This window comes from Erinaceus europaeus, chromosome 16, assembly GCF_950295315.1.
Source record: "Erinaceus europaeus chromosome 16, mEriEur2.1, whole genome shotgun sequence".
Lineage (NCBI taxonomy): Eukaryota > Metazoa > Chordata > Mammalia > Eulipotyphla > Erinaceidae > Erinaceus > Erinaceus europaeus.
In genome coordinates, this window is record NC_080177.1 from 7,432,496 (window position 1) to 7,446,053 (window position 13,558).

General features: G+C 44.7%; 1 protein-coding gene across 2 annotated transcripts in view; it reads left to right on the forward strand.

Annotated features, from left to right (window-relative positions):
- Positions 1-13,558, forward strand: part of RORA (RAR related orphan receptor A) — a 933,557-nt gene that overhangs the window by 165,927 nt on the left and 754,072 nt on the right. The gene's annotated exons all lie outside the window — the stretch shown is intronic.

Consider the following 13,558-nt stretch of genomic DNA (forward strand, 5'->3'; position numbering starts at 1 on the left):
AACACTGTGAGTTTACTGCCTGTAGTTCCTGTCTCAGTGACATAGGGGATCAGAGGTGCAGCATTGCAAGGGGGTAGGGGGACTAGGAGTGGGGATGGATCAGGGCAGCAAGAGGGAGCAGAACGAAAGGCAATGAGGTTCCCTCTAAGCTCTGCTCATAAGGTTCTAGACTGACATCTACATGGGAGAATTGTATTGGGCGGAATTAAGTGCCAAGTTTGTTTCCCATGTGTTTAAATAGCTGTCATACATAATCTCAGCCAAAAATTGCAGAGGAAGCGTGATTTTCAGGAATTTAAAACTTTATTCAGGAAAACTGAGAACATCCATATGTTGGAGTACATGTGGGTTGAGAGGGAAGGAGGAAGGGAGAGAGAGAGAAAAAAAAGAAAGAGCAGTGCCCACAGGACTAGTTTAGAAGCATCCAAGCCCCGCCCTCACTTCCTTTCTAGGCCACACCCACACTTGTTACCACTCCCATTTCCTGTGCAGCAATTTATCTTCCCCTACCAGGGCATTTTATGGCCTCCTTTCTAGGCCACACCCACACCTGTTACCATTCCCATTTCCTGTGCAGCAATTTATCTTCCCCTACCAGGGCATTTTACGGCCTCCTTTCTAAGCCACACCCATACCTGTTACCACTCCCATTTCCTGTGCAGAAATTTATCTTCCCCTACCAGGGCATTTTACGGCCTTAGCAAGTCAGGTAGAGAGGGAGAGAGAGTTAGTTACTGGTGGAGGACACAAACACATGGGCTCCTCTGGCCCCTCTTCCTGGCACACTGGGGGCAGAATTGCTAATGTCCTGCCTCCTGAGGAGTCTTTCCCCTCAGGGATTTTAAGGAGAGAAATACCCTAGCTGGGTCTCAAAAAAGAAGAACTGCTGATGGGGAAACTGGGCCCTAGGCATTTTGTCACTCCTGCAGTTTGTCCACAGTAGAACAGCAAACGCCCTGATCATGGGCATCTGGCTTTGCCCCTGAGCACCACCAGGCCTGCACAGCTGAAAAGACCCAGTAAAGGGACGAGATGCTGAACTCCTTGGCAGTTACAAACACATCTCCGTGCACGGTAGCAGTACAGTTATATAGGATACCTCAACTGTTTGGGAAACTCCTGCATGCAATTACTAAAGCAGTAGTTTAATCTATCTTCCTTCCGTCCTTCCTTCCTTCCTCTCTCTCTTCCTTTCTTTCTCTCTTTCCTTCCTTCTTCCTTCATTCCTTTCTCTTTCTCTCATTCCTCCTCCCTTCCTCTCTCTTTCTCTTAAATTTATTGGATAGAGACAGAAATTGTGGGAGAAGTGGAGGGGGGGGGGGACGGGGAGAGAGGCAGAGAGGCACTTGCAGCACTGCTTCACCATTCATGAACTCTTGTTCCCCCTGCAGGTGGAGTCTGGGGGCTTGAACCCATATCCTTTGTCACTGTAATTATGCACTTAAACCTGACTCCTTCTTCCTCTCCTCTTCTTTCTTTTTTTTTTTTTCTTTTTGGCTAGGTTTGCTGACAGCACTACAAATCCACTGCTCCTGGTGGCTAATTTTTTCTAATTTTTATTATATAGGACAGAGAGAAATTGAGAGAGACAGGGAGAGAGAAATAGACACCTGCTTCACTGCTTGTGAAGTGGACTCCTTGCAGGTGGTTATCGGGGGCTGCAACCTGGGTCCTTGAGTTTAGTGATATGTGCGTAACTGGATGTGCCACTTCTCAGTCCTTCTTTTCTTTCTAGCAAGAAGATAGATGGAGGGATAGATAGACATACATATAGACAGACAGACAGACGGACAGATAGACCAAAGCACTGTTCAGCTCTGGTTTATAGTGGTGCAGGGGGTGGAGGGTGTTGAACCAATGATTTTAGAGCTTCAGGCATGAAAGACTTTTTTCATAACCATGATGCTATCTCTCCTGCCACCCAGTAGTTTAAATTTCAGTTTAATTCTCTCAATTAGATTAAGGGTGTATGAATTGGACTAGTTTTTAATATGTCTAGGAGTGAATAAATCATGAAGGTTTTTATGTGCTTGAGAAAATGTTGTCTGGGAACTGAAGTGGAGACTGAGCAGGCTAGAATCCTGTGCACCCTGTCCTGCCCACAGCCCTTCTAGAAGCATACATGCCCTCGCCCTGTGCTTCCTGGACCTCAGTGTTCCATACCATGACCTTCCATGCCAATTTTGGGGGAGGAAGGGGTGGTAAAAAAGAGACACACTTTTAGATTCTGGCTGAGTAATTAATAGGTTGATTGATTTTTTAAAATTATTTTATATTTATTTTCCTCTGATTTTTATTGTTGTAGTTATTATTATTGTTGTTGATGTCATCGTTGTTGGATAGGACAGAGAAAAATGGAGAGAGGAGGGGAAGGCAGAGAGGGGAAGAGAAAGATAGACACCTGCACACCTGATTCACCATTTGTGAAGCAACTCCCCTGCAGGAGCCAGGGACTTGAACCTGGATCCTTATGCTGGTCCTTGCGCTTTGTGCCGCATGCACTTAACCTGCTGTGCTACCACCCGACTCCTAGGTTGACTGATTTTTTTTATGTAGCTCTGGGAAACGATCTGAGGGCCTCACATATGCCCTGAACTGCTGAATAGAAGTTGGCTTATTATTTTGCTCTGTCGGGAAGAGAGTGGAGAGGGTGGAGGGGACACACAGCACTGTTCTACCATTCACAGAACTCTCCTCCCTTCCCAGTGCTGTCCTCAGCACTTCCATGAGGTGATAGGGCCCAACCTCCAAGCCTCACTCACATTAAGATGTATGCACTACCCACTGAGCTATCTCCAGGCTCCTGGATATTGTAAATGGTCTTTGGTGCTAGGTATTTTTTTTTTTTAGAAAAATATATTTATTGGATAGAGACATCCAGAAAGTAAAAGGGAAGGGGGGAATAGAGGAGAGGGACAGAAGTATATCTACAGCCCTGCTTCACCACTGGAGAAGCTTTCCCCCTGCAGGTGTGGACTGGGGACTTGAACCTGGGTCCTTGTGCACTGTAACATGTGCTCAACTAGGTGTGCCACCACCTGGCCCCTTGCTGCTAGATTTTAGCCCTGATGCTTCTTTTCTGAATAAAAAGAGTCAGGCAGTGTGATCCTCCATGTGCTTCTGGGGTGAGACAGCAGAAATTCCACTTTGACTCAAAGACTGTGTGGTCTTCCATCCTGAAACATAATCTTAGCTCCTTCCATACCCTGCTGGGAACCCCCAAGGGTCTCCCACAAGGCCTCCTGCCCTGACCTGATGGGGAAGGCCCTTGTAAAGGCCTGTTCTTAGGGTGTGTTGCCATGGCAACCACCTGGGACCAGGCCCAGGAGAAGCGGCCTCCCACAGTGCAGTGATGCTAGCTGGCGCAGTACAGGGAGAAGGGGAGCCAAGTACACAGGAAGCCCAGTCTGGATGCCAGAGGATCAGGGCACAGGAATCACTGACACTCTCTTTTGTCTAGCATGATGTCAGGTTGGGTGGAAGAGCCTGAGAAATGGCGAATCTTATCTATTCATACAAGGAGCTAGTTCACTGTCTAATCTTCTTTTCAAGTCCCTCCTGCAGACCTATCCAGAGCCTGGCCCTGCCTGAGAATTTGGAATATTTCAGAACACACATTTGTAGACACACACACACACACACACACACACACACACACACACACACACACACACACACACACACTGGCTCCAGGGCACTGAGTAGTTGGATGGCACATAGTGGACAGGCATTGTTTCTGTTCAAACGTGGGACTGTGGTGTGGGAACACTCTTTATGCTTCATGAGTTCTTTTCAGCTATAGCCAGATCTCTTTTTTTTCTTGGTAAGGGGGTAGGTTGTCTGCCAAAACTGGAATGTTGAATCTTTTTTTTTTTTTTTTCAGTATCATTTGTCCTTATACCAACTCGAGACTAATCCTAATTTGGGGTCAAGATATTGTAAGGGGATTGACAAAACCTTTTTAAAATATTTATTTATTTATTATTGGTTAGTGACAGAGAGAAATTGAGAGTGGAGAAGGAGATAGAGAGGGAGAGAGACATATACCTGCAGACCGCCTCCTACACTCCTGAAGCTTCCCCCCCCCCATAGGTGGGGACCAGGGGCTTGAACATGGGTCCTTGTGCACTGTAGTGTGTGCGTAACCAGGTGCACCGCCGCCTACCCCAAAGAATATTTAGAATTGCTGCTCAATAACAGGGAATTCCAGACTGTAACTTCTCCTTAGGAAGAAAGGTTCTTTTGGTAGACTAGTTTACTTCAAAACAGATGTTGAATGAGGTAGAGAAGATATTTACAGAAATGTGCATTCACTAATAGAATGGTCTTGTAGTCACTGGGACAATGGGATAACACTTAAGTAATCAGGGAATGTGAAGTGAACTTCCTTTCAAAGTGTGACCATTGAACCTCACTCTAGTTCCATGGACATCATGCTCAAGGCCCATGAACATCTTCTGAGATCATCTGCTGGCCCAGGTGGCCTGCATTTGGGGATCTTAGTCACTCTAACTGTAAGGAAGCAATTGGGAATTGCATTTCTCTTCCTTCTCCTGCAGTCCAGATTGTAGAATGCTGTGTTCTTGGATAAGTTATGATGTAATTTCCTGTGTTTTCTTTCTTTGTTTTTTTTTTTTTTTTTTTTTTTTTTTTTTTTTTTTTTTTTTTTTTTTTGCCTCCGGTTCCTGGGGCTTGGTACTACTAGGAATACTAGGAATCCACCTCTACTGGTGGCCATTTCTTTTTTTTTTTTCTTCCTCTCTCCCTCCCTCCTTCCCTTCCTTCCTTCTTTCCTTTTTTTTTTCCCCCATTTTTTAAAAAAATTAGGACAGAGAAATTGAGAGAGGATGGGAAGATAGAAAGGAGGAGAGAAAGAGACACCTGCAGACCTGTTTCATCACTCATAAGTTGATCCCCTGCACCCTGTGGGGTGCGGGTCTCCAACCTGGGTCCTTGCCCTTGGTGATAAGTGTACTTAATTGAGTGCTCAGCCTTCTCTTTTTCTATGGAAAATGTGTCATGACTTTGCTGACAGCCCGATATGTCCCCTTGAAGGCCAGTGTCCGGTACCCAGTATGTTTGTCTTCTTCCCTCTCTCTGACATCCATCCGCCCTTACAGCCCTTGCATTGAGAAGGGAAGGTTGCAACCAGTAGACATGCGACCAGAAGCTGCAGGAATACCTGTGTATCACTAGAGAAAAAGGACTGGGGGTTGGTGGTTCAAGGAAGACTAAAAACTGACGTCTCCCAAGTTTCAGCATGAGTCTCATCTTTGATGTCCTGTTTCCTAAGAACCACCTCCTTTGCGCTAATATGCAGCCTGCTCTGTGCAGCCAATATGCATTTCACATCAAAGTCCTGTGAGGCTTTGTGCTTCTGGAGCTTGGGATGAAAAAGGCCAACCAGGACAGGTCTTGTCCTTGCGTCATCTATCATCCTGTGGGCAGCAGGGACGAATCACCATGTCACAGGCTCTCTCTGGTTCAAATGCAGGGTGGTAGATGATAGGTCCCTACCAGTCAGCACCAAGGGCCCCTGAGTCTGTCACTGGAACACTGTTGTCATCCTTCTGGTTGTCTCAGCACAAAGACCTCATATGCAGTGATTTCCTGCTCTCTTTTCCAACACACCCTGTGATATTCGTTCAGTCTGTAATTTTGCCTTGAGGGTCATCACCAGGGTTCAACACTGGTGCTATGAATCCATTGCTCCTGGCAGCCTTTTGTTTTTCTCCCCATTTTATTGGATAGGACAGAGAGAAACTGAGAGAGGAGGGGGAGGAAGAAAGGGAGAGAGAAAGAAAGACACCTACAAACTTGTCTCACTGCTTGTGAGGTGCCCCACTGCAGGTGGGAGGTGAGGGCTCAAACCCAGGTCCTTCCGCAGGTCCTTCCGCGTAGTACTATGTGCGCTTAACTGGCCCCCACATTCTTCATATTGATTCCCTTGCTAGCGTGAGCCACAGTCTGAACCCAAGGCTTTACTTTCTTCTGCTTCCATTGTTTTGTTTGTTTGTTTGTTTGTTTGTTTTGTTTTCTCTCCAAGCATATTTCTTCTTTGTCCATGTATGGACTCCCTTCAAATCATGGTCCTTAAAGCATCTCTTTCTTTCTGATTTGTATCTGCTAAACAGTTACTTATTCAGTAGAGAGCAAAGAGATACTTTGAATCAGTGCAAGCTGCCTGTGGCTTTGGGGATGGACTCAGTGTCTTGCACAGTGACACCTCTCTCTCTCTCTCTCTCTCCTTCTCCCCTTCTCCCCTACACTATGAATCCACTGCTCCCAGTAGCCATTTTTTTCCCTTTTATTTATTTATTTTAATTTGACAGGACAGAGAAACATTTGAGAGGGGACCTGATGGGAGATAGAAAGAAAGACAGATACCTGCAGACCTGCTTTATTGCTCATGAAGCATCCCCCCTGTAAAGGCAGGGCTCAAACCAGGGTCCTTGAGTATGGTGTTATGTGCACTTAACAGGGTGTGCCACCGCCCGGCCCCTGCCCAATGATCTTCTCCAGCCTGACTCCACTCCACTATTCAGGTCTGAATATATATATATATATATATATATATATATATATATATATATATATATATATATATATATATGAAAAACTGACAAAACCATAGGATAAGAGGCTTCTCCTTAGACAATAACTTGGATACACCTGCATATCAGATTTCAGGCTCAGGGGATCTGAATCTTTCAAATCAGGACCTCACCAGGGCTTCGCTCCAGGCCTTACAAGTTCTTTTCTCCTCCTTGGCTCTTGTTTGATCCCCTTAGGGCATTCAGATACCCCTGTGGGTCTTAGTTGGAGCTCTTCTTGTTCTTTGAGGCCTTCCTGGTTAAACTAGCCAGCAGGAGGTGGTGCTGAGCAAAGGACTCTACCTTCTTCCTTCATAGTCAACCTTTACCAAGCAAAAATGTTCCAGGCAGCCCCTAGTCCTATATATCTGTTACTGAATCTCTTCCTCCTCTCTTCAGTGATCTATTTTAAATAGTTTTGTATTTATCTATTTTCCCTTTTGTTGCACTTTTTGTTATTGTTTTGTTGTTGTAGTAGTTATTATTGTTGTTGCTATTGATGTCATCCTTGCTGTTAGATAGGACAAAGAGAAATGGAGAGAGGCGGGGAAGACAGAGAGGGGAGAGAAAGATAGACACCTCAGACCTGCTATTTTAACCAGTGGTTTTAGGGGGCCAGGCAGTAGTGCACCCGGTTGAGTAGACATGTTACTATGCACAAAGACAGAAGTTGAAGCCCCTGGTTCCCACCTACAAGAGGGAAGCTTCACAGGTGGTGTCTCTCAGTCTCTGATCTTTCTCGTCTTTTCCTCTCAGTTTCTGTCTCTATCCAATAAATAAAAGTCCTAATAAAACATTTTTTTTAAAGAATATTAAAACACAGGCATAGGGGGTCGGGCAGAAGTGCAGTGAATTAAGTGCACATGGCATGAAGCACAGGGACCAGCGTAAGGATCCCAGTTCAAGACCCTGGCTGGAGACCCTGGCTCCCCACCTGCAGGGGTGTCACCTCTGCAGGCAGTGAAGCAGGTCTGCAGGGGTCTCTTTTTCTCTCCCCCTCTCTGTCTTCCCCTCTTCTCTCTATTTCTCTCTGTCCTATTCAACAACAAGGATATCAATGACAAGAATAATAATAACACCACCACCACCACAACAACAACAAAAAACAAGGACAACAAAAGGGGGATAAAACATTTTTTTTCCAGGAGCAGTGGATTCCTGGTGCAGGCTCCAAGCCCCAGAAATAACCCTGGAGGCAAAAATAAATAAATAAACACAGGTATAAAGATGTATGTGATAGTGATACCTTCTGCACCCCATAATGACCCTGGGTCCATGCTCCCAGAGGGATAAAGAATAGGAAAGCTATCAAGGGAGGGGATGGGATATGGAGTTCTGGTGGCGGAACTTGTGTAGAGTTGTGCCCCTCTTATCCTATGGTCTTATCAATATTTCCACTTCATAAATGAAAATTTTAAAAAAAATAAATGCCTGTCAAGGGGGCTTGGCAGTAGCGCAGTGGGTCCAGCACACATGGCGCGAAGCACAAGGACTGGCATAAGGATCCCTGGTGTTTTGAGCTCCCAGGCTCCCCACCTACAGGGGGTCACCTCACAGGCGGTGAGGCAGGTTTGCAGGTGTCTATCTTTCTCTCCTTCCCCCTGTCTTCCTCTCCTTTCTCCATTTCTCTCTGTGCTATCCAGCAGTAACAACCACAACAAGGGCAACAAAATGAGAAAAATAGCCTTCAGGAGCAGTGGATGTGTAGTGCTGGCACCGAGCCCCAGCTAACCTGGAGGCAAATAAATGAAAAGAAATAGCTGGCAGTGCCTTCATTTTGCTTGGAGAATCCTGTGAGCTTGCAGATACTCTTCTTTCCATATTCTTCCAACCCTTTCCCTCCACGGCCCCCTGAACAGGCTCCCCCAGTGGAGTGTAAGGAGACTTGGCAGCCTGAGATGCCCAGGGGGAATCAGGGAGGGAGATTTTTTTTGGGGGGGACTGGCCCCTACCAAAAATGTCACATCACTGCTGGTCCTGTTGTTTCACATTGAATGTGAAAGATTCACCGAAAGGTTAATTTCGAGTCTTGTCAAGTTGAGATCATTAAAGGCATCGTCTTGTCATGGGCGCACCTGAAAAATCACCAGGGGGCAGGAGGGAGGGCAGATGCAAAGGTTGAACAGGCCCAGCACAGTCAGCAGCCCTTTAAACAGACATCTCACGATATTTTTATCTCCCTTCTGCAGGAAGAGTCCTCAGTGACTATCCGTAGAAGGAAAGCGGATGGGGCATCTGCCTTTTTTATGTTCTGGTGAAATAGGCCCAGTCTGCTTGGATTGGTTTTGGTAACTCTTTTTTTTTTTTTTTTTTTTTTTTTCCGGTCGTGTTTTGCTTTTATTTTTAGGGTAGAGACTACTGTATTTTTTTTTTAAATGGTTTTCATGTTTCTATTTGTTTTGATTTCTAGGACGGTGTTTAGATGACAAAAACACCAGATTGAAAGACGGTCCATCTGCTATCTTTGGCTTTCATGAAAGCCAGTTTGAATCACATCCTAGTTGATCCAATGGTTGGAAAACACATATTTACTCAAAATATGGCTAACTGGGTGTCTTGGAATAATCCTAGACTTTGTCTTCCTGGCTAGGCCAGCCTTCAGCGTCGTCCCTACACCTTTTCTATCTTTCTCTTTTTTTCCCCCTCCTTCAGTTTGGAAGGTGTTATGAATACTGGAAAGGAAGTAGGCTATTGAGTTCTAGATTTTTCCACAGAGCTTTTGCTCCATCAAGACAGTCGACTTCTCTGAACCCCGGCTTCTTAATTCCATATAATGATGTTATTACCTACCAAGGGACTTAAGGTTAAATAAGAAAACCCATATGAGTTCTTACTGTTGCAGAGTTAACAGTACAACATCCAAAAACCTGTGTTTACTATTAGCATTGCTGGCCTAGGTATTTTTCTTAACTTTTTTCACTCTTTCTGTCTTTCTCTTTCTTTTTGTTTGTTTTCCTTGAACTATAGGAGCCATGTGTGGGTATTGTATGCTTTTCAGTTGATGAGTGCTTTATTGACTACTTGAGAATTATTTATGACTTATAAGTAGCGTGGTTTTCCAAGATGTTAGTATTGAGGGTATGCTTTTTAATAACAGTATAGTTGCCTTGAGAAAACTGGAGTCTTAGCCTCACATAATTGGATAGTACTCATCAAGACACATTTATTTATTCTATTGGATGAAGAAAGAGTACTATGATGTTCCTTATTCAAAATCATTTTTCCCCCTGAAAATGCTTTTTGAACTTGCTGCCTATTCACTGCCCACAGATATGATCAGACTTTGCTATACATGCATGGGTCTGCTTTTTTTTAAATATTTTATTTATTTATTTATCTATTCCCTTTTGTCGCCCTTGTTGTTTTATTGTTGTAGTTATTATTGTTGTTGTCATTGTTGGATAGGACAGAGAGAAATGGAGAGAGGAGGGGAAGACAGAGAGGGGGAGAGAAAGATAGACACCTGCAGACCTGCTTCACCGCCTGTGAAGCGACTCCCCTGCAGGTGGGGAGCCGGGGTTCGAACCGGGATCCTTATGCCGGTCCTTGTGCTTTGCGCCACCTGCGCTTAACCTGCTGTGCTACAGCCCGACTCCCAGGTCTGCTTTTTTATTTTATCTTTACTATGATATCATATTGACTTACAACATCATGAGGCCAGGTGGTGGCGCACCTGGTTGAGCACACCTGGTACAATGCACAAGGACCCAGTTTCAAGCCCCGTAGTCCCTACCTGCAGGGGGAAAGCTTCGCGAGTGGTGAAGCAGTGCCTGCAGGTGTCTCTCTGCCTCTCTCCATCTCTATCACCCCTTTCCTTCTCAATTTCTGGATGATTCTATCCTATAAATAAATAAAGATAGTAATAAAAAACATAAAAACTTTTTAAAAATCACAAGACAACAGCTGCACCACTCCTCACTGTTCCCCACCACCAGAGTTCTGGATCCCCAATCCCTCCCTTAGAAGCAACAGCAGTTGTCCCAAGGAGGCAGACATGGGTCAACTATGAGTTCTACAACTATCTGTCTATACCTGTCCATTTTTTCCTGTGGTCCCATCTTCTCTTTCTTTCCAAGTCACACATAAACACCTGTTAAGACATCCAAATGTCCCTCCCCTTTCCTCTTCGCTCTCTGGCACCTGATGGAGTTACAATTCAGAGCCCTCTGGTCATCTTCCCTCTATCATTTCTCCCCCACTTGGGGGTATGGATCAAAAGTATTTTGAAGGTACAGAAGATGGTATGGGGTCTGGTTTGTAAAACATAGGAGAGAAATTTTGGTGTGTGTGTTAACAGTTCAGGGTGACGGAACATGCCTGCTTGTGGACTTTGTGTAAGGACCGTGTTCAAAAGCCAGCCAGACTCTCTGAAACCATCTCTTGCTCTAATCCTTCCCAAGGATGGGTTTGATAATGACCTGGAAGGTTGCCTGAGTATCTGAAGTTCTTTTGGAGCCTGGAACACCTGCACATATCTTGCCTGGAAGTGGGTACTAAAAGTCAGGCAGGAAAGTGATTTCCTGCTGAGTGGCTGAACATCCTCAGTACATATGAACCACAAGATAAATGTCCATCTTCACTGTGCCTATGCCACAGGTGGCCCAGGGAAGCCATGTCTAGTTCATGAACCAAGTTCATGAAGGGTGAGGAAAAAGATGAACCAAAAAAAAAAACCCAACTGACAGTACATGTACAAACCCATGATAGTAAATATCGTGAGAGAGTAGATAGATTCAAGTTAAGAAAAGAGTTAAATTCAAGTTAAGGAAGATAATTCAAGGTGGGTAGAGAGAGAGAGAGAGAGAGAGAGAGAGAGAGAGAGAGAGAGGAACTGGGACTAAAAAAGAGGAAGGTTCAGGTAATCAAAGGGGACTCTGTAGCTGCTATATTGCAAGACCATCCATGGTGAGAATGCAGGAATGCTGGCTGGACAGAGAACTCAAGTTAAGAGCACAGGACTTAGGCACTTGAGAGCCCAGTGGTTCTAGGTTCAATCCGCAGCACCACCATATGCAAGAGTTGAGAGCTGCTTTGGCTTCTCTCCAATTTTCTCTTTCCCATGTACAGTCTTATGAAAATAAATAAATAGGGGAAGTCGGGTGGTAGTGCAGCGGGTTAAGCACAGGTGGCGCAAAGCGCAAGGACCGGCGTAAGGATCCCTTACAGGTGGTGAAGCAGGTCTGCAGGTGTCTGTCTTTCTCTTCCCCTCTCTGTCTTCCCCTCCTCTCTCCATTTCTCTCTGTCCTATCCAACAATGACAACAACAATAGTAACTACAGCAATAAAACAACAAGGACAACAAAAGGGAATTAATAAATATATATATAAATAAATAAATAGGGATCCGGGCAGTGACACACCAGGTTAAGTGCACATTGTATGAAGCACAAGGACCCGCTCAAGGATCCTGGTTCGTGCCCCCAGCTCCCTACTGGTAAGTAGGGCGGGGGGAGTTGTTACTTCTCAAGTGGTGAAGCAGATCTATAGGTATTTATCTTTCTCTCCTCCTCTCTGACTTCTCCTACTCTCTCCATTTTTCTCTGTCCTATCCAACACCAACGACAACAAAAATGGAAAAGATGGCCAACAGGAGCAGTGGATTCGTAGTCCAGGCACCAGACTCCAGCGATAACTCTGGAGGCAAATCAGTAAATACATAATACATGCAAGGAAGTTAAAGAAGGGTTGTGAATCATAACCTCAGGAATACAGCCCAGAGACTCCGGCCTTGCGCACAAACACCACATAGCTTGCTGTTACCCATACTGCTTCTATAACTCAAGGGCCTCCAAATGAGGACATTACACATTAAACCATGCAGTGAGTAGAAGGAGCTACAGAAATGCTCCTTGCGGGAACTCTAATGGGGCAGGGAGTCTTGCTTGGAGCCTAAATCATGGGGCCTGAGTGGTGTGTGATGTACAATTCCTGTTGTTTTTTTTAAAATTTATTATTATTGGAGGGGGAATTAATAGTTTAAATACAGTTGTTGATACATATGTTTTGGCAAAACACTCTTATCCTCAGACTAGACCCTCCTCTATCATGAGACAACAGGACCTGAGAGTCCTCCTTCCCCCCAGAGTTCTTTACTTTGGTGCAATACACCCAGTCTAAGTTTTGTTTTGTGTTTCCCCTTCTGTTCTTTTTTTCTCAACTTCTGTAAGATCATCCTATATCCATCCCTCTCTTTCTGGCTGATCTCATTTCACATGATTCCTTCAAGCTCCATCCAAGATGAGGTGAAGACGGTGAATTGATAATTTCTAACAGCTGAATAGTGTTCCATGATGTATAGATACCACAATTTTCTCAGCCACTCATCTGTTGTTTGAACACCTAGGTTTTTGGCTATTACAAATTGTGCTGCTATGAACATAGGGGTATTTGCTGTGAGTTTTGATCATAAAACTCTCCTCCTAGTTCCTTTGTCCCACTCTCCCCAGATTTTCACCCCCTGAAGGGTAACATCAGATACTACGTGGGCTTTTTTTAAAAATTGAATATGTCTGTGCCAGGATGGAATTTTGGACCCTTCTGTATCTATGAAAGAGCATTTGTCAAGTGTTTCTTATCCCTATTCTTTCTGCTCTCCACATAAAAAAACCCGTGTCCTCTTGTCTCGGAAGAAGCCACATAGACGTAAAAGCAGCAACCACGTGTGACAATGCCGTTGCTGTCCACCCTGAGGACCTTTCCAACGATCTGATAACCCAAGCCTTGAGACCTGCCATCCCTTGTCCTTTTTCCCTTCTCTTTCTGCTCAGTCTGAGAAAGTTTGCTTGAAACCAACTACAGATTTCCAAGCCAGGCTTTCACACTACAGCTTGGACAATGCTGCCTAGTCAGTTTTTCTTTGAAAGGATTCCTTGTAAAGCAAGAGCTTGGCAGAGAACAAAGGAAATAACAAAAGTAAGCTGCCTCCTTCTCCACCCCCTTCTTCCTTAAGGATTGTACTTTTGGAA